Consider the following 20,092-nt stretch of genomic DNA (forward strand, 5'->3'; position numbering starts at 1 on the left):
ATGCCATTTGCCCCATAAAGTTGGGCTCTCTTTGTGTTTGAAAATGCAATCTGTTTAAAGTATCCTTAGCATATTTTTAGCAAGCCTCAAGATAATTCTAAAGAATGATTTAGTGTTCCTAACACTATTCTTATAGACTCCTGCCATTCTGATTTATTGAATCACAGTCTCCTTTCACCTTTTTTAAAAAATTTTTTATGCTCTTTGAATTCATCAAAATCCTTGTGAGCATCATGTCAGTTCCTTCAAATTCTTCTCCTTTTTCTTCCTCTGTAGTACCATTTTGGTGGGGGTGAGTAGTCAGTACTACAGGAGTTGGTTAAGTTTTGGATTTCAAAGTGTTTCCCTGAAGACAGTATAATGTCAACAAAGCAAGCAATTAAACTGAGGAGGTGCTGACTGCGGATGAGCGCATGCCAAGTTGTTAACACAGCAAGTCATTAAGCGAAGTGACTACTCAACTCAATAAAGCAAGATTTGCCCTGGATGAGCTACCCTGGGATAATACAAAGTTGACTACATTGGGCAAATTTTCAACCAGGGGAAAGGTCGAAGGCAAAGATAACCCGCACTAAACAGCCTTTCAGAGTTGAAGAAATGGAGTGGACCTCAACAGATCACTGGTTCCAAGCCCTTCTCTTAAACACATGATTAACTGACCCTTCTGGCTATAAACCTGTCCATTCTGGTTTTCAAAGTTCATCAGAAAAGACATGCAACTTATTTTTTTAAAACAGCTTATTCCATATGGAAGTGTCCAGTCACTACATTGTATAGCTGAAACTAATATTACACTGTATATAAACGAAGTGTAATTTAACTTAAAAAAAAAAATCCAGCTTATTCCAGTGTTTAGTTGCTTCTAACTGGGTTTCCCTTGTGTCTAAATTCTTCCAAATTCCAAGACTCTTCCAAATTTAAGATCAGTTTCCCTTGGCCAAATTTCTAGTTTCTTGGAAAGAATTTCTCATCATCTTTCTCATGAAAGGCATTAAAACACACAGGCTCTAGAGCCAGATTGCCTGGGATATGAACACCAGTTCAACCACTTGGACCCACAGCTACTTAACCTCTTAACCTGCCTAAGTTTCCTCATTGGTAACATGGAGATTCTACCAGTTAGCTACCTCAGAGGACAGCTGTGAGGACTAAATGGGATAACGTATTTAAAGTTTGCTTACTGCTGGTACATAGTAAGTATTCAATAATGTTAATGATAATAATAAAATTGTTATTATATATATAATATATATTTAATGTTTATTTATTTTTGAGAGAGACAGAGACAGAGAGAGAGAGAGACAGAGAGAGAGAGAGACAGAGAGATAACGTGAGTGAGGGAGGGGTAGAGAGAAAGAGAGAGAGAGAATCCCAAGCAGGCTCACTGTCAGCACAGAGCCCGACTGGAGGCTCAGTTCCACAAACCATGAGATCATGACCTGAGCTGAAATCAACAGTCAGATGCTTAACTAACTGAGTGCCCCTAGAACTGTTATTTTTAATGCTTCTCCTATTGAAAGGTGGTAACTGAACCAAATTCTTAGTCTTCTGCTGAGCATTAAAAAAATTCAAATTCCTTTTTGAAAACTTCAAAATTGTCTCACATTTTTTTCTGAACAATTAGTCTGAGGCTATTTAACATACTGGTTGATATCCCTATCCACTCAAAAGACTAGAAATTTACTATATCATACCATTTTTTTTTAATAACAATGACCTTGAATCTTTAAAGGAAAGATTGCATGATACAATACACTGAAATTCTTCTGAACTTGAGGAAAATGTTAGCCAAGACACATATTACTTTTTCTTTTTCAATCAATCATTAAAGAGACAATCAGAAATTAGCTAGGTCCTGAGAATCTAGTGGTGAAAAGTAATAGACATGCTCTTTGCTCTCGTGCTGTTTACAATCTGGTGGGGGAGGCAGATATTAATAAAAATATCGTAAAAAGCAGAGGCCTAGGTAACAAGTGAGATAAGTGCTATAAGGAAGTGAAGCACGCTTCTGTGTGAGTACATTATGAAAAAGCCTGACCTTACCAGGTTTGCCTGAGGAAGTGACTCCAGAAGGGGAGACTTAAGCAATGAGTAGGCAATAATCTGGGCCCAGGGAAGGGGCAGTTAGGCTGCTGAGAGCAGCTGTGGGAGGGAGCTGCTCTGCTTCAAGGGACTGTGGGGGAACAAGCATCAGAAAAGAAGGATCAGAAAAAAGGCAGCAAGGCTGGGAGCTAAGAGTGAGGGGAGGAGCACCACTAGATAAGGCCAGAGGAGAAGCCAGGCCAGTCCTGCAGACCCTTCCAGGACTGCTGAGGATTGGCCTCCTTAGTTCAAGAGTAGTGGGAAATCATTGAAGATTTCACACAGATTGCATAGAGCGAGATCTGACTTGCATTTTGCAAAGGTGACTCTGACAGCACTGTGAGAAGTGGACAGGTGAGGGGTAGGAATGGTTGCAGAGAGGTCAGTTAGGACACAACTAGAGAAGTATAGTGAGATGCGCTGCTAACTTGAACTGGAGTCTTCACAGAAGAGATGGAAAGAAATAGACTCCTGTCATAAATTTTGTAGGCAGAATTTGGTAATGGATAGATGTGGGGGCTGAGGGATGACAAGGTGTTAAAATGACTCCTAAGTTTCTGACATGAGTAAATGAAAGGATGAGGTACCACTTACTAAGATGTAGAACTTTATAAGAGAAATTGGTGTGGGTGTTAGAATATGAATTCCTTGGACATGTTGAGTTTCACATAATTATAGTATTTCTGGTGAGCATGTAATCAAAACAAAAAAAAAAAAATGGAGAGTCCTGATGAACATTTTGTTCAACTTGGTTATCATGTTTCTTTAGTGACTGTTTCTTTGCTAGATTTAGTATTTGTCTTTCTAAAACAGAACAAACTTGGCAAACTCTTCTATAACATACTGATAATAGCTTAGGATCTGAGGCAGTCCAGTTAAAGACATCAGATTGAACATAAGCATCTGAATACCTTCCCTCCTTCACCCAGCTAAGAGAACAACAAAATTATCATTAACCAAGCATAAATGTGCAAGGACAAAAGCAATGAAATGGAAAACAATAGCAATAAAACTTTAAAAACTAGGAAGCTAATAAACAAGTAGTAACTGAATTTGGATACTCAAGAAAGTAATAAATCCTCTTTTAGAGAGGCATTGTTAAGATGAAAAAAAGTCTGTGTGTCTGGAACATATAAGAGATTCAAATAAAGTGTGTTCCTCAAAGAAAAAAAGTGACAAACCAAGAAACAGACTCTTAACTATAGAGAACAAATTGTGGTTATCAGAAGGGAGGTGGGTGGGGGGATGGGTGAAATAGGTAAAGGGCATTAAGGGCACACTTATCTTGATGAGCACTGAGCAATGTATTGAATTGTTGAATCACTGTATTGTACACCTGAAACTAGTATGACACTGTATGTTAATTATACTGGAGTTAAAATAAAAAACAAACAAAAACAAAAAAAGAAAGCTGAATCTTAAACTTGATAACCAACCCAAGTCGGTTGGACCCAACATGCAGTCCTAAAAAACTGAAGCTTTTTTAGGTACCTTAGGAAGTGGGAGTGAGGGTGGGGTTACGGGGATGATTTGGTGGAAAGTCTTTTTGTTTTTTTTAAACTTTTTTTTTTTCAACGTTTTTTTATTTATTTTTGGGACAGAGAGAGACAGAGCATGAACGGGGGAGGGGCAGAGAGAGAGGGAGACACAGAATCGGAAACAGGCTCCAGGCTCTGAGCCATCAGCCCAGAGCCCGACGCGGGGCTCGAACTCACGGACCGCGAGATCGTGACCTGGCTGAAGTCGGACGCTTAACCGACTGCGCCACCCAGGCGCCCCTTTTTGTTTTTTTTAAAGACAGAGAGGTGCTCTTGCCTGCAAGCAGGGAGGGCTGGGAAGCAGAGGGCAGAGGGGGAGGGGAAGGCGAGGGAAGGAAGGGGAGAGAAGGGGAGAGGGACAGAGGGAGAGGAGCAGAGAGAGAGACTCTTAGCAGGCTCCATGCTCAGCTTAACTCAGCACTCAGTGCAGAGTCCCCCACATGGGGCTTGAACCCATTACCCTGGGATCATGACCTGAGCTGAAATCAAGACTCTGATGCTCAACGGACTGAGCCACCCAGGCACAGTTGGTGGAAAGTCTTTGTAAGAAGCTGACAGAGCTTCAGTTCCCACCCCTATTCCCTGAAGGTAAAAGACGGCCTCTTCTTCATTCAGAATGAAACTGAAGTCTTGTTCTCCTGACAAGAACAGAGGGGCTCTGGATAGGGGTGTTGGGGAAAGATGAGAGCTATTAAAGACTGGGTATTATATGTAGATCTATAAACTGTGTGTTGAAATTTCCTCAATCTTCTTTCTTCATGTGGCTCCTGTTGGCCTTCCTGTCAGAGGGCTGGAAGAATTCTCTGGGTAGCCCTATTGCTGAAGAGAAAATCGACAGACCTGGACCCAGTATGTCAACCTATGTAGCAAACTCAGTGGAGAGTCTCCTTATGCATAAAGATTATCCTCTCTTCAATGTTCCATTCTGAAAATAACTATAGACGGCCAGTAATCACCAGATAATTGAGGAATGCCTATTAATGAAAGGTAGGGACGAAGACAAACAGAGGGAAGCAACTTGCAGGAAACAAACTTTGCCAATAGAAAACTTAGAAAATAAACAACCTTCTCCTCAGAGAGATAAGAGAAGATACGAAACAGCGGGTGATCTATAAAAAGAATATTCAGCAAGTTCAAAAGGAATTTAGATATTAAAAATGACATTAAAAATGAGAAGTTCAATATAAGTGCTGAAAGATAAAATTGAGGCCATCTCCCAGGAAGTAGACTTAAAAAAAAAAAAAAAAGGACTACAGTATATAGATATAGGAGAGAAAAGATATGAATATTGGAGAACCAGTCCAGGATGCCTAATCTCTAATAACGGGGCTATGAAAAGAAGGGATAAGAGGATAGGAAATCATCAAAAGAAAAAAAAAGTAATGAATATATCCTACAATCTCAGTTTCCAGACTGAAGGGCCCACCAACTACCCAGAACAGAGTAAGAGTTAAAAATGGATGCCCACCTGAGAATATCATAATAAAACTTTCAGTGATGTATTCTCAGCACCTGTACGTGCCTGGCACCTAGTAGGCACTCAATAAATTTGTACTGAAGAGTAAACAAAATGTCCAAAACAAGAGGGACAAAGAAATGGAACCTCCAGTTTCTGGGGTGGGGCGGGGGGAGGAGTTTTAATATAACAAATCAAGCATCAGAATGTCATCTGTCTTCTCAATAGCAACACCCAAATCTAGAAGACAATGGAGAAAATGCTTTCAAAATTCAGAGGAAAAATAGATTTCTAAGCTCTGGAAAAGTATTAAGTGTAGAATGAAGATATTTTTGGATATGCAAGATCTCAAAAATTTTACTTCTTTGTGCTTTTTCTCAGGAAGGTCCTGAGTTGTGTCCTTCACTAAACAAGGGAACAAACCAAGAAAGTGAAAGACATAGAGAGCAGGAAGTAGGATCTAAGACTAGAGAGAAGTGAAGAGAATCTCCCGAAAGAGGCTAAATGGGTATCAGTCTCCTAACTGGAACTAATGTTACAGAGCATCTGACCCAGATTGGAGCAACCAAGTCTGATTTCTTCCAGAAGATGAAATGATTAGAGTTTCTAGTTCATTTGAATATATTAAAAGATGAATTAGATAATTGTGGGGGAGTTTGGATTTGTATTAAGTATAAAGAAAACAAAGCATGGGGCGCCTGAGTGGCTCAGTCGGCTAAGCGGCTGACTTCGGCTCAGGTCATGATCTCGCGGTCCTTGAGTTCGAGCCCCGCGTTGGGCTCTGTGCTGACAGCTCAGAGCCTGGAGCCTGTTTCAGATTCTGTGTCTCCCTCTCTCTGTCCCTCCCCCGTTCATGCTCTGTCTCTCTCTGTCTCAAAAATAAATAAACGTTAAAAAAAAAAAATTAAAAAAAAAAAAGAAAACAAAGCAAACAATGATAAAACACTCATGACAATAAGTCCAGAGAATATAGGAGGCTGTGTAGTAAAGGAAAAGTGGTCATGGTGGTGTACAGGTATCGTAGATATTTGCCTGTTCATAATAATGTGAATATTGAAAACTAGATGTAATGAGAATCACGGGAGGACTGCCTTAGTCTATTTGGGCTGCTATAACAAACTACCATAGACTGGGTGGTTTATAAACAATAAAAATATATTTCTCACAGTTCTAGAGGCTGGGAAGTCCCACATCAAGGCACTGGTAGATTCAGTGTTTGTTGAAAGCCAGCTTCCTGATTCAGAGACAGTGCCTTCCGGCACTAACCTCACATGGCAGAAGAGGTGAGGGACCTCTCTGGGTCTTTTTATAACTGTGTTAATCCCATTCATAAGGGCTCCACCCTATGATCTAATCATCTCCTGAAGATCCCACCTTCAAATGTCATCACATTGGGGATTAGGTTTCATATAAGATATTTGGGGGGGGGGGGACACAATCATTCAGCAGACTATATTGAGAGAAGGGGCAGTGGGGGCAAGAGCTCACGTGGGAGTGGGAAATACGGAAGACAGAGCAAATCCTCACCTTGTAGAGATGCCAATAGACAATGCCTAAAATGAAAATAACAATCCAAGCACATGAGCAATATAGAAGTAAATACCTTAAGAATCAGCTGTTGGAGGGGGTGGGAATGAAAGTAGTTGCTTCTAGGTTGTAAGAAATAGGGTAGTGAGGAATTAGGGACTGTTGTTTTCAAAGCAAACCTTGAAGAATTATTTGATTCTTTAAATTATGTGTAACTTCAGTAAAAATGTAAATTAAAAAAAAAATCAGGCTCTGGAAGTATACTGCTTGAGTACAGATCCAATTCCTAGCATTTACTAATTGCGTGATGTTGGGTAAGTTATTTACTGGTTGTGTAAGCTATTTAATTGCTTTGCGCATCAGATTCTTCACGTGAAAAATGGGAAAAGTAATGGTACATATTCTGTAAGATAGTTGAGTAGAGTATATGAAGTAAATAAAACCGATAAAGCTTTAGCACCATGCCTGGTCTACATTCTGGGATTTTGGGGCTTCCTTTTGCTTTGTTTCTGCCAATGTTCATATTCTCTTCACTCAGTCTTTCCCAGGATTCTCAAATTACTATCACATTTCAGATCAGACCCGTTTCTCAGACATTAGGCCCAATTCATTAGGCTTAGAATTCTGAGTGCTCTTTAATACATTGAAAGACAATACCAATAACATCTTATTAAGTCTCAAAAAAGCATATATAGCATGATACCATCCCATGTGTATGAGGAATTCTTCCAGAATTTATTTGGAAATATATAGACCAGGAATTATGAGTAATCCTCACTTGCTTCTTTATGGTCTTTTTTTTTTTTTTTTAGTATAATAGATATACAGTACTCTATGAAATGCAAAAATACTTATTTTAAAAAACAACTCTTTTGTCATAAATTTACAATTTAATCATTTATTCCTAGCATGACTCTGTAAGAGCCAATGTATTTCCACATTCCTGGTGGCATCTCACTGCCTCTGCCCAGCAAAGCAACATTCGCAGCCTGTTTGGAACATAAATTATACCAATTTGCCAATAAAGAAATTGAAGTTCACTGGTGTGTCTGAAAGCCACAACCAGAAAGGGGCAAGTTAAGACCTAATTTCAAATTTTTTCATTCTAAGCTTAATGTTCTTTCTACCATATGAACTGAGGGCCTAAGCACTCTGGTCTCAAATTTATGATATGGTGGTGTGGAGTAGATGATCTTTGAATTCTTGCAACCCTAACAGTGCATGAATTACTTAGGTATGTGACAAGAGTAGGCCCGTGACATTAACAACATTTATTTCTTCCACAAGGGGACTATGGCTTTCATGAAACCCCAAAGGCTGTAGGATCATGAAGTCCAAGTTCCTTGCATGCAATTTTCACTCCGTGTCTTACTCATAAATACTAAGGCACAAAATAGCTTTGGGTTTTATTTTCACTTTTGCAATCACTTGGGAATCTCATGGAAGCTGAGCAAGAGATCTGGGAACTCATAATGCGTTTCCCAAGAAGCTGCAAAGGTTGTGAAATTCACAGGGCTCTAATCTCCCCAAGAGAATGGGAGCTGAGTGGACAAGACAGCTCATTTCCAGTAATGTTCCTGGCTAATTCTCTGGAAATAATGGAGAGGGCATGGTAGTTACAGCCTAGTTGTAGGCTCCCCGTTAAGGCTTATATCCAGTGGGACACCCACAGGATTTTCTTCGCCTTCTGTCCCAGACACACTCTCAGCAAGCTGCACTTAGCCTCCAGGAAAGACCATAAATGCTACAGCCTAGCCCACTCCCCTGCCAGAGCTCAGAAGACACAAAAACCAAGTTGTTGCCAGTGACAGAGTTTCAAACTGGATACAAATCAAAGAAACAGAGTGGGATTGCCTTTTGCTCAGCTCTTGGCTAAACTGTGTGTAATTAACTGTGTGATCCACTTTTTCAGTCATTCCACTCTACTTGCTGACCCCTCACAGCAATTAGTCAGAGGTCTTCTTCAGGCTGAGTGATTGTAGGCCTTGGTAAATTATGCCTCTGTGAGAGATAACCTTTAGTCTATGCTTAAAGGCCTAGGATCAACTCTTGAGAATACTCTTTTGAAAAACAAATCGCTGTGAAACTGTTCTGAGAGCTGATTGTATTAAAGAAAATCCTAAACACCCTTCATAAGCACCCATAAGCAACATGTGAAGACTGTCTAATGCATCGATTAGAAGTTACTGGCCCTTGAGCATGCAGATATTTAATGAGCCATTAAATAAAGTTAATTGTTTTGACACTGCAGACTCAAAAAATCCATCCTGACATTTGTTTTCCCAAACATTCTTAAGGGAGATTTAAAACTGGGAGAGGGGCGACGGTGGTGATTATATTTCAGGGACTACTCTGAGCTTTTACTCAGTCTTGCCTTTTAGTGTCCCTTCTCATCAGGACTCTGTCTCAACCTACCACATGTGCGGAGCTTTCTCCCTCTCCCCATTAAAATGTCATCCTGTAACCAATATGATAAAATCAGTCAAAATGGTGTGTAAAGACCGGTTGGGTTTATAGTGTTCCCTCTTGCAGGGTTATATTCATTTTAGTAGTTCTTAGGACAAATGAGAGTCTGGAGTCAGCGTTTACTTTGGAGGAGGGAGCAATATGGAAGCTAAGTAGTATGGATTCCGTCACTTAGCTCCCAGGGGCAATGTCTGAGCATTCATTGATAAGGCCCAAGGGGTGGTATAATCCACATTAAATTAACTGTTTGGAACTGGCTCAGAGTATATTGGCTTCTGCTCCTGACTGGTAACTAGAAAACAATGCATTTAGTTTTCATGACCTTTGCTAATGGGAGCCTGTGAAATATCCAGGGGATTACAACTCTGAGAACCCTAACAGGAAATGTTTACAAAGTTTCGGACACGTACAAGCTTCCCCAGAAGGGCTATGAATTTACAGAGTTTGCTGAGATGTCAGTTCCGATGGAAGGGCTTCTGAGGCCAGTAAGAAAGTCGCTGTGCGAATGAGCAAGGCCAGAACACTGCCTGGCCTGTGTGTCTTGTCTTCCTGGTGTTGTTCTCAACTTGTTTCATAGGCGGTCAGTCGTCTCATTTTTCACATGTCTCCTGATCGTTAGTTCTGATAATACAGGTGAAGCTCTAAGAAATGATTGTTCGTAGTGAGGCAACCGAGTCCTAGTGTAAGTTAGTGTGTGTATTATATAATTTGGAGTTAATTTCAGTCTGTGACATGAATAAGTCTTTTTACCAAACCAACAAAATATTAAAGTGTTTTAGTGAGTATTACCATCCAGTGCAAAAGTTGTTCTAGTGAAAATGATATTTTGGGTAAAAAATGAAAAGGCAGTAATTTATTCTACAGATATGCCCCCAAATATGTCAAAATGACCTATGTCTCAGCTTATATATTGCAGCATTGTTTGTAATACCAAAAGATTGGAAATCATTCAAATGCCCACTGGATTAATCAAATAAATTATAATATACCCATCAATGGAATATCATGAAGACCTATAAAAAAATGAGCAAGTTGTATACCATTATGGAAAGATCACTAAGATGTATTAATAAAGATTTAAAAAAAAAAAACCCAAGGCACAGATACTGTAAAATAGGGACAGAGGGAAATAATATGTTTACATATTTGCTTATAAAGGCAGAGACTGACTATGAGATGATCTACAAGAAAGTGGTAACTTTGGTGGTACAGGGAACAGGAGAACAGAGTACAGAGATAGGAAAGGGAAAACTCCTGAGACACACTTAAGTACCTTTAGAATTATTTGGGGCACCTGGGTGGCCCCGTCATTTAAGTGTCTGATTTCAGCTCAGGTTACAATCTTCTGGTTCATGGGTTCGAGCTCTGCATGGGGTTCTGTGTGTGTGTGTGTGTGTCTCTCTCTGTCCCTCCCCTGCTGGTGCTCTGTCTCTCTCTCTCTCTCTCTCTCTCTCTCTCTCTCTCTCTAAGGAAATGGATGGACATTAAAAAAAAAAAAAGAATTATTAATCATGTGAATGCATATTCCTCTCAAAAATAAATTGTATTATTTTTTTATTTAAAAGGTAAATGAAGAAATAAAGAAAAAATTAATTTATTTAAAAGGTAAATAAAGGTAAATAATTTGCAGGGTGTTGAGTTTATGCATAGGAAATGATATGCCCATCAATGGCATGAGAAGAAAGCCAAGAAATAGAAAATTTTTAATTTTCACAATTTTGGAAATTTCAAAAATTTCCAGAATTACCTTTTAGAAATTTTAAACAATTACTGTGTGATGAACATATCTGGCCACTTATGATCAGCTGAATCTGTAAGTGTCAAATGGGAAAATAATGACAAGTTGTATTGTTTAACCAGGACTGTATTTCTTCATACTGTGTCTTAGCAGACCCTTTATCAGAAAATCACATTCATTTTGGTGAATATAGAGACTGACCTGACAACATCCATTCAACTCCATCTTTCATTGTATTGTTGAGTTGCCAGTGACTGGCCAAGGTTAATTTAGGCCAGTAACAGAATCCCATCTCCCTTACTGATGTTTGTTTGTTTGTTTTTTAAAGTTTATTTATTTTGAGAGAAACAGAGACAGTGCAAGTGGGAGAGGGACAGAGAGAGAGGGAGAGAGAGAATCCCAACCAGGCTCCATGCTGCCAGTGCCCAACGCAGGGCTCAAAGTCACAAAACGGTGAGATCAGGACCTGAGCCAAAACCGAGAGTCTGACGCTCAACTGACTGAGCCACCCAGGCGCCCCTCCCTTACTAATGTTTAATTGGTTCAGGGATGAACAACCTGTACTAATCGAAAAAGGTCTTCATATGTATAGGTTTTCTATTTCTGTTCGAATTTATAGTTAGTTTGTGTTTTCATAGCAATTATATTATTTGTGGTTTTCTTCATACATGTTTTCAGTTACCATGGAACTTAGAGAATGGTATTTGTAATGAGATTCCTTGGTGGCCAAGAGGTTAAGGCAAAAGGAATTGGACTCCTTTTATAAAATACTTCCTCTAGGAGAAGGCAGAGTGGGCAGATCCCGCAGCAACTCTGTACAGCTCTCCAGTGTCTGCCTGACAGTGATCCCGTCTCCCCGGGACAGCATTGGATACTGATTCTATTCCAGAGGTCGGCACAGTTTTTCTGTAACAGGTCAGATTGTAAACATTTTGGGCTCTAAGGACCATGTGATTTCTGTCACAACTACTCAACTCTGTCCTCGTGGCCAGAAGCAGTCATCGGCAACAACGGCAAACACACGTGGTTGGCACCTTTCCAGTAAGTTTGGGGCCATAATTTGCTGACCCTTCTTCAATTCTAATTTTGTTTTTAAAATTCAGTCTCTAAGCAGATCACTCCATTTTGGGGATGATATCCAGAATAGGTCCTATTTACATAAAGCAGTTTGTAACCTGTGGTGTGATAACCTGGCCATGTATTTAGGGTGGTGGAGACCCAAACTTTGGATTCAGAGAAACTTGGTTGAAATTTCAGTTCTGCTCTGCAGTAGGGGTGGAGCCTGAAGCCTCCCTCCTATCGTCATTTTCCCATCTGTGGGATGTGGATAAGAGTCCTACTTTAGAGAAGTGTTGCAATGATTAAGTGACAGCATATGTTAAGTGCCTGAACCAAAGAAATTGCCCCCAAAATAGAATTTTTTTTTCTCCAAGCCCACAGCAGTATCCTCCCCTCCACACATATAAGAATTGGGCAACACCCCAAATTCATCCACATGTATTTGTAAACCCTCTTTTCTATGGCTAACCTTACAGATTTGAAATTAGTTCTAATTAGCTTCAATTTTAGATGATGCTGTTTTAAAAAAACCAAAAACCAAAAAACCTGTCCTCGATTTCTGGGAATATATTTCATTTAGTTCTTGAAACCTCTTGCGTGCTAACGACAGCCAACTACAGTATGTCATCAAAGCATTAAAAAAAAAAGTCTTAATTCTAATAGCTCTCAAGGAAGTAAAGGAAAGCTGTGGAATATCTATCAGATTTTAAAAGGCCACTAATCAAAAGAGATCTTGCAGAAAGAGTAACAAACTTAGACTCTATTTAATGTTTGCTGCGATCATAACTATGCTTTTTAGAATTGGTTGTATGTAAAATCTCTTAGGCAATTAATTCACTTTTAGTACCAGAAGTAGTGGATTGTGAAAACAATACTACTTGAAATTATTCCATTTGGAAAATTAATTAAAAATATGCATAGATACATGAGGCACTAGTGATAGGAAGTACTTTCATAGCAGGAGAGCAATTCTGTGTTTACTTATTTGTATAAACATACTTGGAGACTACAAAATTGAGTGTACTTAGCATATACTTTTTTGGATGGGGCATATTTAAGTCCTCCCATATTTAGAAAATAAAAAAAGAAGTTTATTTTCACTAGGAAAATCATTAGAACCAATGCTAATACGGCTATTGAACATCTGTAAAGTAATAATATCTTCAAGAAAATAACATAAAAGCAATGCAATTTTAGAAAAGAAAAAGTTCCCCAATAGATGAGAGAGATTATTGTTTTAAGCATGGGAATTAAGAATGGGCTGTAATGGTCAAGGAGATCTGGCCTTAAATCCTGGGGTCAGAACTGTTCAATATGTGACTCGTTGCATTTGTTTCTTGGTTCGTTTGTTCATTTGTTCATTCATTCATTCACCAAATATACACTTATTAAAAAATTACCAGGGTGCCTGGGTGGCTTGGTCAGTTAAGCATCTTACTTCGGCTCAGGTCATGATCTTGTGGTTAATGAGTTTGAGCCCCTCATCAGACTGTGCTGACAGCTCAGAGCCTGGAGCCTGCTTCATATACTCTGTCTCCCTCTCTCTCTGCCCCTTGCCCACTCGTGATCTGTCTCTCTCTCTCTCCCTCTCAAAAATAAATAAATGTTAAAAAATTTTTTTAAAAATTACCATTTATGAAGCATTGTGCTAGGAACATAATTTGTTTCAGAGAAAATGCCTAAATAGTTGATTACAATATCCTTTGTAATCGTTACTACAGAAATATGTACCAATAGCTGAGATAGCAGTGCAGAGGGAAAGAATCACTCCAGAGAGGCCAGAGAAGAGTGAGGGGAGAGAGGTGGTCATAGAGGCTTCATAGATAATGCAAACAGCATTTGAGCTAGGTATGCGTAAGGATGAAAACCCCTGAAATTCTAAACAGAGTGAAAAACATGCCCCAAATCAAAAAGGAATAAAAGTCCACTTTGCATGTGAGTATAGTTGTGCGTAGTTTGATATGACTGGAACATGGCTTCACGGCGGTAGGTGGGGAGTTTCACTCTATGCTATGAATCTTGGTCCTTCACCCAGTTGGCCAGTGACCCCTTGGCCACCATATTAGTTCTCCTCTTTAAGTCTATGTTTTGAATGGCTGAAAACCCAGGTGTATTAGTGAGGTGCTTTCAGGTTTCAAGGAGCACAGCACAAGGCATGTTTCTGATCCTGGATGATTGGAACTTATTACAAAGGTACAAAAAGAAATTAGGAGGCAAGAAAATGGAGCCATTTTAATGGAACAATCAGGACTCAGGAAGCAGCAGAGCATTGTTCATCAGTCCCTAGGATCACAGAGCAATTCTAATGTCCCAAAAGCAATACTGGGGTTGTTGTCATATAGCTGGGAATTCCTCTTGCACAAGATACCCTTCCATTCACTTGACTCAGCTTCTTTCTTCTCTGTTTCTTCCTCCTGCTGTTATTACTGCCCTCTGGCTAGTTTATTTATCTCATGAATTTTATTTACTCATTGCCTCTATTAGCTCATGGAGTTGGCTTAGTCTCTGCTTAGTTTTCTGGTTCCTATTTCACTTTGCTTGGAGCATCTCTCTGTGTGCTTTTGTGCAGAAAACACTTAATAAAAGGCCCCGGGACTGCTGTTCTTAGAAAGACCTGCTTGCAAGGCTGGCCCTTGACTAGCATCTGAGAACTTAGGTTTCAGGAGGGTTCTGACCATTTGCTAAATGGTAAGAGTAGCTCAAGCTGCCTCAACTGTTTGTGCAAACAGTAATGGCTTATGCTAAATACATACTTTCCTTCTGGCAGTCAGGAATTTGGCATGGACCAAGAAAAGGACACCCATGAAACCAATCCTCAAAAAAACCTTGGGTGCTGAGTCTGTAATAAGCTTCCCTGGTAGAGAGCATTTCATACCTGTTGTCACAGTTTGTCACTGGGGGAAATAAGTTCCTCTTGTGTGACTCCACTGAAGATTCTTGGAAGCTTGTACTTGATTTCCTCCACACTTTGCCTTATGCACTTTTTCCCTTTGCTCATTTTGCTCTGCATCCTGTTACTTTTTTGGCCATTAAGTCTGACTGTACGCTGAGCCCTGTGAATCCTCCTAGCAAATTATTGAACCTGGGGGTGACCTTGTGAACCCCTGACACAACTTTGCTTTCAGACTCCTAAAGAAAGCATATCTTACACTCCACTACCCAGTCCTTATTATAGTCTAATCTCCGGCTATCTCCACATCCCCATCTCCTATCACTCCCCCAGCTCCTTTTCTAGTTACGCCAGATTCCTACTTCAAACATTCCAAACATGCTCCTGCTTTAAGGCCTTTGAAGTCACGGTTCTCTTGGCCTGTGCCTTTTCCCCTAGAACTTCGTGGCTGTTCCTCACCTCATTCGTGTCCTTGCTCACATGTCACCTACCTAAAATAAATATCCCTTCCTACCCACATGCCTTAACTATATATCCCCTTGCCTACACCAATTATTCATAGCACAAAATCAGTATTTTACAATATACTGTTTATTGCCTATCTTTCCCAACTAGAGTTTATTAACTGAAGGAAGGCAGGGACTTTGCTTTGTTTACTACCCTATTTTTAGTAGCTAGAACAGTGCTTGGCTTGTAGAATGGACACAATGTATACTATGTTTGCAGAAGGAATGAGTTAATAAATCATACATCTCTGTTGGGCATATATCTCATACCAGGCCACATTACATGCCTTTAGGTCAAGCCCTGTGATAGAGACTGCTGATCACCCATCAGTATCTACTCTCTCCTTATTTTGTAGTAATAGAACTCCGGATTTTTGGCCAGTCACATGGCCACCAGTACATTTCCCAATCTCCTGTGTTGATAAGTATGGCTATGTGACTAAGTGCAGGCCAATGGGATATAAGAGGAAGATGGATGTGTAACTTCCATAAAATATCCTTAAATAGAGTGGGTTCTATTTTTCCTCCCCCTCTCCCTTCCTGTTGGGTGGAATTGGTTGTGATAATTGAGCTTTGGCAGCCATACTGGATCATGAGGCAACCTTAAAAATGGGAGGTACTGTTGCTCAATGGAGCAACTGACAGAAGGGGCCAATACCAATCCTGAAGAACCTACCTCTGGACTTTGACAAGAGCCAGAAATAAACTTCTATCTTGTTTAAACCCAGCCATGTGGGATTTTGTCTCACTGGAATGTGGTTCTAATCCTAACTAATATAAGCCCTAATTTCCAGTCCAACTTCTTACAGCCAGGTGGTGGAGTTACACAGTACAAAGTATGAAACCATATCAACTATTCCATTTGTTTGTTTATTTATTTCTAAAGTTTGTTTGTTTGTTTGTTTGTTTGTTTCGAGAGGGAGAGAGCAAGCATGGGAGAAGGGCAGAGAGACAGGGAGAGAGAATCCCAAGCAGGCTCCCTGCAGTCAGCGCAGAGCATGACACAGGGCTCAATCTCACCAACCGTGAGATCATAACCTGAGCTGAAATCAAGAGTTGGACACTTAACCGACTGAGCCACCCAAGCACCCCTATTTAAAGGAAGCTGTGGGCATAACAGGAAGGCTGGCAAGCAGAATGTTATCCTGTGGGAAATGTCAGCTATGGAAAAACATTATAATAATGCTCCCCAATGAGTCACACTTTCCTGTATCCACATGCATTTTTACAGTATGATGTTGCCACCCTTTCCATCAAGATGCAGAGGCTATCTCTCCACTCCCTTGAATCTGGGTGGGCCTTGAGACTGTCCTTGACCAACAGACGGTGACAAAAGCAACTCTGTGTGAGCTCCAGAGTCTTAGCCGTAAGAGACCTTGTGTGGTTTCTGGCGAGGCCATCAGAAGTCACTCTCAGACGGCCATCCTACAGAATCATAAAAATAAAGCAGTTGCTGTTTTAAGTCACTAAGTTTTGTCAAGATTTGTTACTCAGCAACAGGTACCTGAAAATTAATCTAAATGAGTATCGTTTCTTGCTGCATGAAGATCCTAAGACAAGTTATAAGTGAAAAGCATTTACATTAGTTGAGTTTGGTAACTTTTAAAGAAAAATATAAAATCTTCAGCTTACACACTTTAGTGTTAAAAACGACGAACACAAGTTTTAGTTAACAATTAAATGCTAAAAAGAAGTAGCACAGGATAGTAGAAAGAATGTTAGGTGAGACATTGGTAGAACTGGGTTACGGTCCTCCTACCATTAAGTAATTTTGCGACCTTGGGGCGCCTGGGTGGCGCAGTCGGTTAAGCGTCCGACTTCAGCCAGGTCACGATCTCGCGGTGCGTGAGTTCGAGCCCCGCGTCGGGCTCTGGGCTGATGGCTCGGAGCCTGGAGCCTGTTTCCGATTCTGTGTCTCCCTCTCTCACTGCCCCTCCCCCGTTCATGCTCTGTCTCTCTCTGTCCCAAAAATAAATAAAAAACGTTGAAAAAAAAATTTAAAAAAAAAAAAAAAAGTAATTTTGCGACCTTAAAACTGTTGCCTAGCCTTTTGGTGTCTCATTTTCCTCAGGTGTAATAGCGGACCACCTTACTGCTCACTCATTCATTCCAGAATCACTGATTACCTCTAACTTTTGGGAGTGACTACCATGAAGAGTGAGATGAAAGGAGATTTTGGCTTTCTACTTCTACATTTATGTGTAGAACTGATTTGATTTAAAATAAAAACATGGGGCACCTGGGTGGCTTAGTCGTTGAGTGTCTGAGTCTTGATTTCGATTCAGGTTATAATCTCAGGGTCAGGGAATGGAGCCCTGCATCGCGCTCTGTGCCAAGTGTGGAGTCTGCTTAAGATTCTCTCCCTCCCTCTGCCCCTTTCCCCTGCTCACTCTAATATAAAAAACTAATCAATAAAATCAATCAATAATAAAAACATTGATTAGTTTATAATCCTCAAAGATCATAAAGATGTTGTTATGGGCTGAATTATGTCTGCACCCAAACTGATATGCTGAAGTCCTAATTCCCAGTACTTCAAAATGTGCTGGTTTTTTAAAAATTTATTTAGTTATTTTGAGAGAAAGAGAGACAGAGAGACAGAGCGGCAGAGAGAAAGGGAGATAAGAGAATCCAAGCAGGCTCCACACTGTCAGCACAGGGACCAGTGCAGGGCTCCAGTTCACCAACCGTGAGATCATGACCTGAGCTGAAATCAAGAGTTGGACACTTAACCAACTAAGCCACCCAGGTGCCCCCAAAATGTGCCTGTTTTTAAACACAGAGCCTTTAAAGAGGTGATTAAGTTAAAATGAGGCTGTTGGGGTGAGTCTTAATGTAGTCTGACTGGTGTCTTTATAAGGAGAGGACATTTGGGTGCATAAAAAAACACCAGGGATCCCGTCCCACAAACGAAAGATCACGTGAAGATACAGTGAGAAGGTGGACACGTGTAAGCCAAGGAGAGAAGCCTCAGAAGCAACCAATCCTGCTGGCACCTTGACTTTAGAATGATACATTGTGATAAGGCAAATTTCTGTTGTTCAAACCACCTAGGACTGTAGTATTTTGCTGGGGCGGGCCCAACAAACTAATACAGATATTTCCTGTTCAAAAAGAACTAGTATCTTCAATGGGCACAGGGTCCCTATTCCGAGGTGCTCATGTTCAAATAGGAGAAACATTAACTTTTAATACAATGCAGTAGGATAAATGCTATGGTGGAACCATGTAAAGAGTACTATGGGAGTCCAGAGGAGGGGAACCTAACTGGCTATGGAGAGGGAGACGATGGTAGCTCCAGCAGGGAGAGTTTAGAAAACCTAACCTATGAGTGAGATGCCATCTTCATGTTGAGGGAAGAGTAGGGGATAATAACCATCCTAATTAGTGGCCTCTCTGCTGACCCTCTGTGTTTGGTTGTCATATGGAACATTGGTCCTGTATAAACATTTCAAGGATCAGTAAAATCTCAACAAACACACAGACACAAAATGGAAAATGGGAATACTGATGTAGTATTGTCAATGTTGTTTTACTTAAAAAAAAAAAAAAAAAAAAAGACATGCAATCTGCCATTCTCACTGTATCGAAGGCATTTTAACATAAAAAATAGGACGTTATCTCATAATAAAAAAACAATCCTTTAAATTAAACGCATTTAGCTTTAAATTACTTCCACAGGCCTTAGCTTTTGCACTGCACACAAATTAGTAGTCTTAGACCAGCATTTCATGGCCACTAGGGTTTCAATGCCACTTTTATCAGTCAGCTTACGAGCACAATATTTGATTTCTTTGTATGGCAAAAACTCCTGGTTTTTCCCTGCCTATATTTTCCTTCTTCCATAAAAATAGATGGATGGTTACTAGATACATGGCTACTCAGCTAGACTACATCTTTATCCTCTTTTCAAAACTAGATATGATTATGTGGCTAAGTTTTAGCTAATGGGATGTAAGCTGAAGTAATGTGTTATTTCTGGGTCATATTGATCTTAAAAGATAAGCCACTTGCCTTAGAATTCCTCTTTGCCTTTTCCATAGGTGGGAGCACTGAATGTGCCCACAACCTAACTTTGACCATAGGGATGAAGAGATTACCTCAGGGAACAGTGAAGCAATAATAAATGGAAGGAGGGTGGAGCCTGGAGTGACTCTATGGAGTAGAGACTCCCTGCCAAGCTGAACTGCTCACCTTACTGTAACATGAGAAGGACGTGAACTTCCATGTTATTTACGCTCCGCATATAGATGTATATATACTTTTTGGCGTTTCATTTTGGGGACAGCTTGGTCTTTTCCCTAATAAGCAAGTCCTGCTTTCTCTTGCTTTTACGACGATTATTTGCCTTCCAACTTCCCCTTCAGAAGTTTCACGCCACTCCTACGGCTCCTGCCCACAGAGGATATGTGAACAGCTAGGTTACCAGAGAAAGACCCTGACATAATACTCTCCTATCTAGGTGTGGAATTCCCCCAATGGAGAGGGCCAGTGACCTTCTTAGTTCTCTTGAATAGTTTTTCCAGCTAAGTCTCCACCTTGTTCCCTTTGACCTACTTAGATGGCAGTTAAGGGAACCATTCCCGGGGTGGACTGGCTTACCAATCAATGAATCCAGCTCACCCTCAGGACTTTCCACTATGCCTATATCACTTCTCTTTTCTATCTACCGAACACTGCCTCTTTTACTTTCCGGAGAACTACATAACACACATTCTCTTTCAAATCATTGACATTTGCAGCAAAGAGTTATTGAACAATTACTTCATAAGGTATAACAGAAAATGATGAAATAGGGAAAGTACCTGACTTTTCAGTCTGCTTGGAAAA

General features: G+C 40.2%; 1 long non-coding RNA gene across 2 annotated transcripts in view; it reads right to left on the reverse strand.

Annotated features, from left to right (window-relative positions):
- Window positions 1–20,092, reverse strand: part of LOC121030845 (uncharacterized) — a 139,137-nt gene that overhangs the window by 109,741 nt on the left and 9,304 nt on the right. Inside the window, exon 3 of one of the 2 annotated variants that reach the window (XR_005790440.1) lies at window positions 16,257–16,687. The exons of the other annotated variant lie outside the window; for it this stretch is intronic. This is a non-coding gene — a long non-coding RNA (uncharacterized LOC121030845). Of the gene's footprint in view, window positions 1–16,256; window positions 16,688–20,092 lie in introns of those variants that run through there. 2 annotated transcript variants of the gene reach the window in all.

This window comes from Herpailurus yagouaroundi, unplaced genomic scaffold, assembly GCF_014898765.1.
Source record: "Herpailurus yagouaroundi ecotype Mexico unplaced genomic scaffold, PumYag 140, whole genome shotgun sequence".
NCBI lineage: Eukaryota > Metazoa > Chordata > Mammalia > Carnivora > Felidae > Herpailurus > Herpailurus yagouaroundi.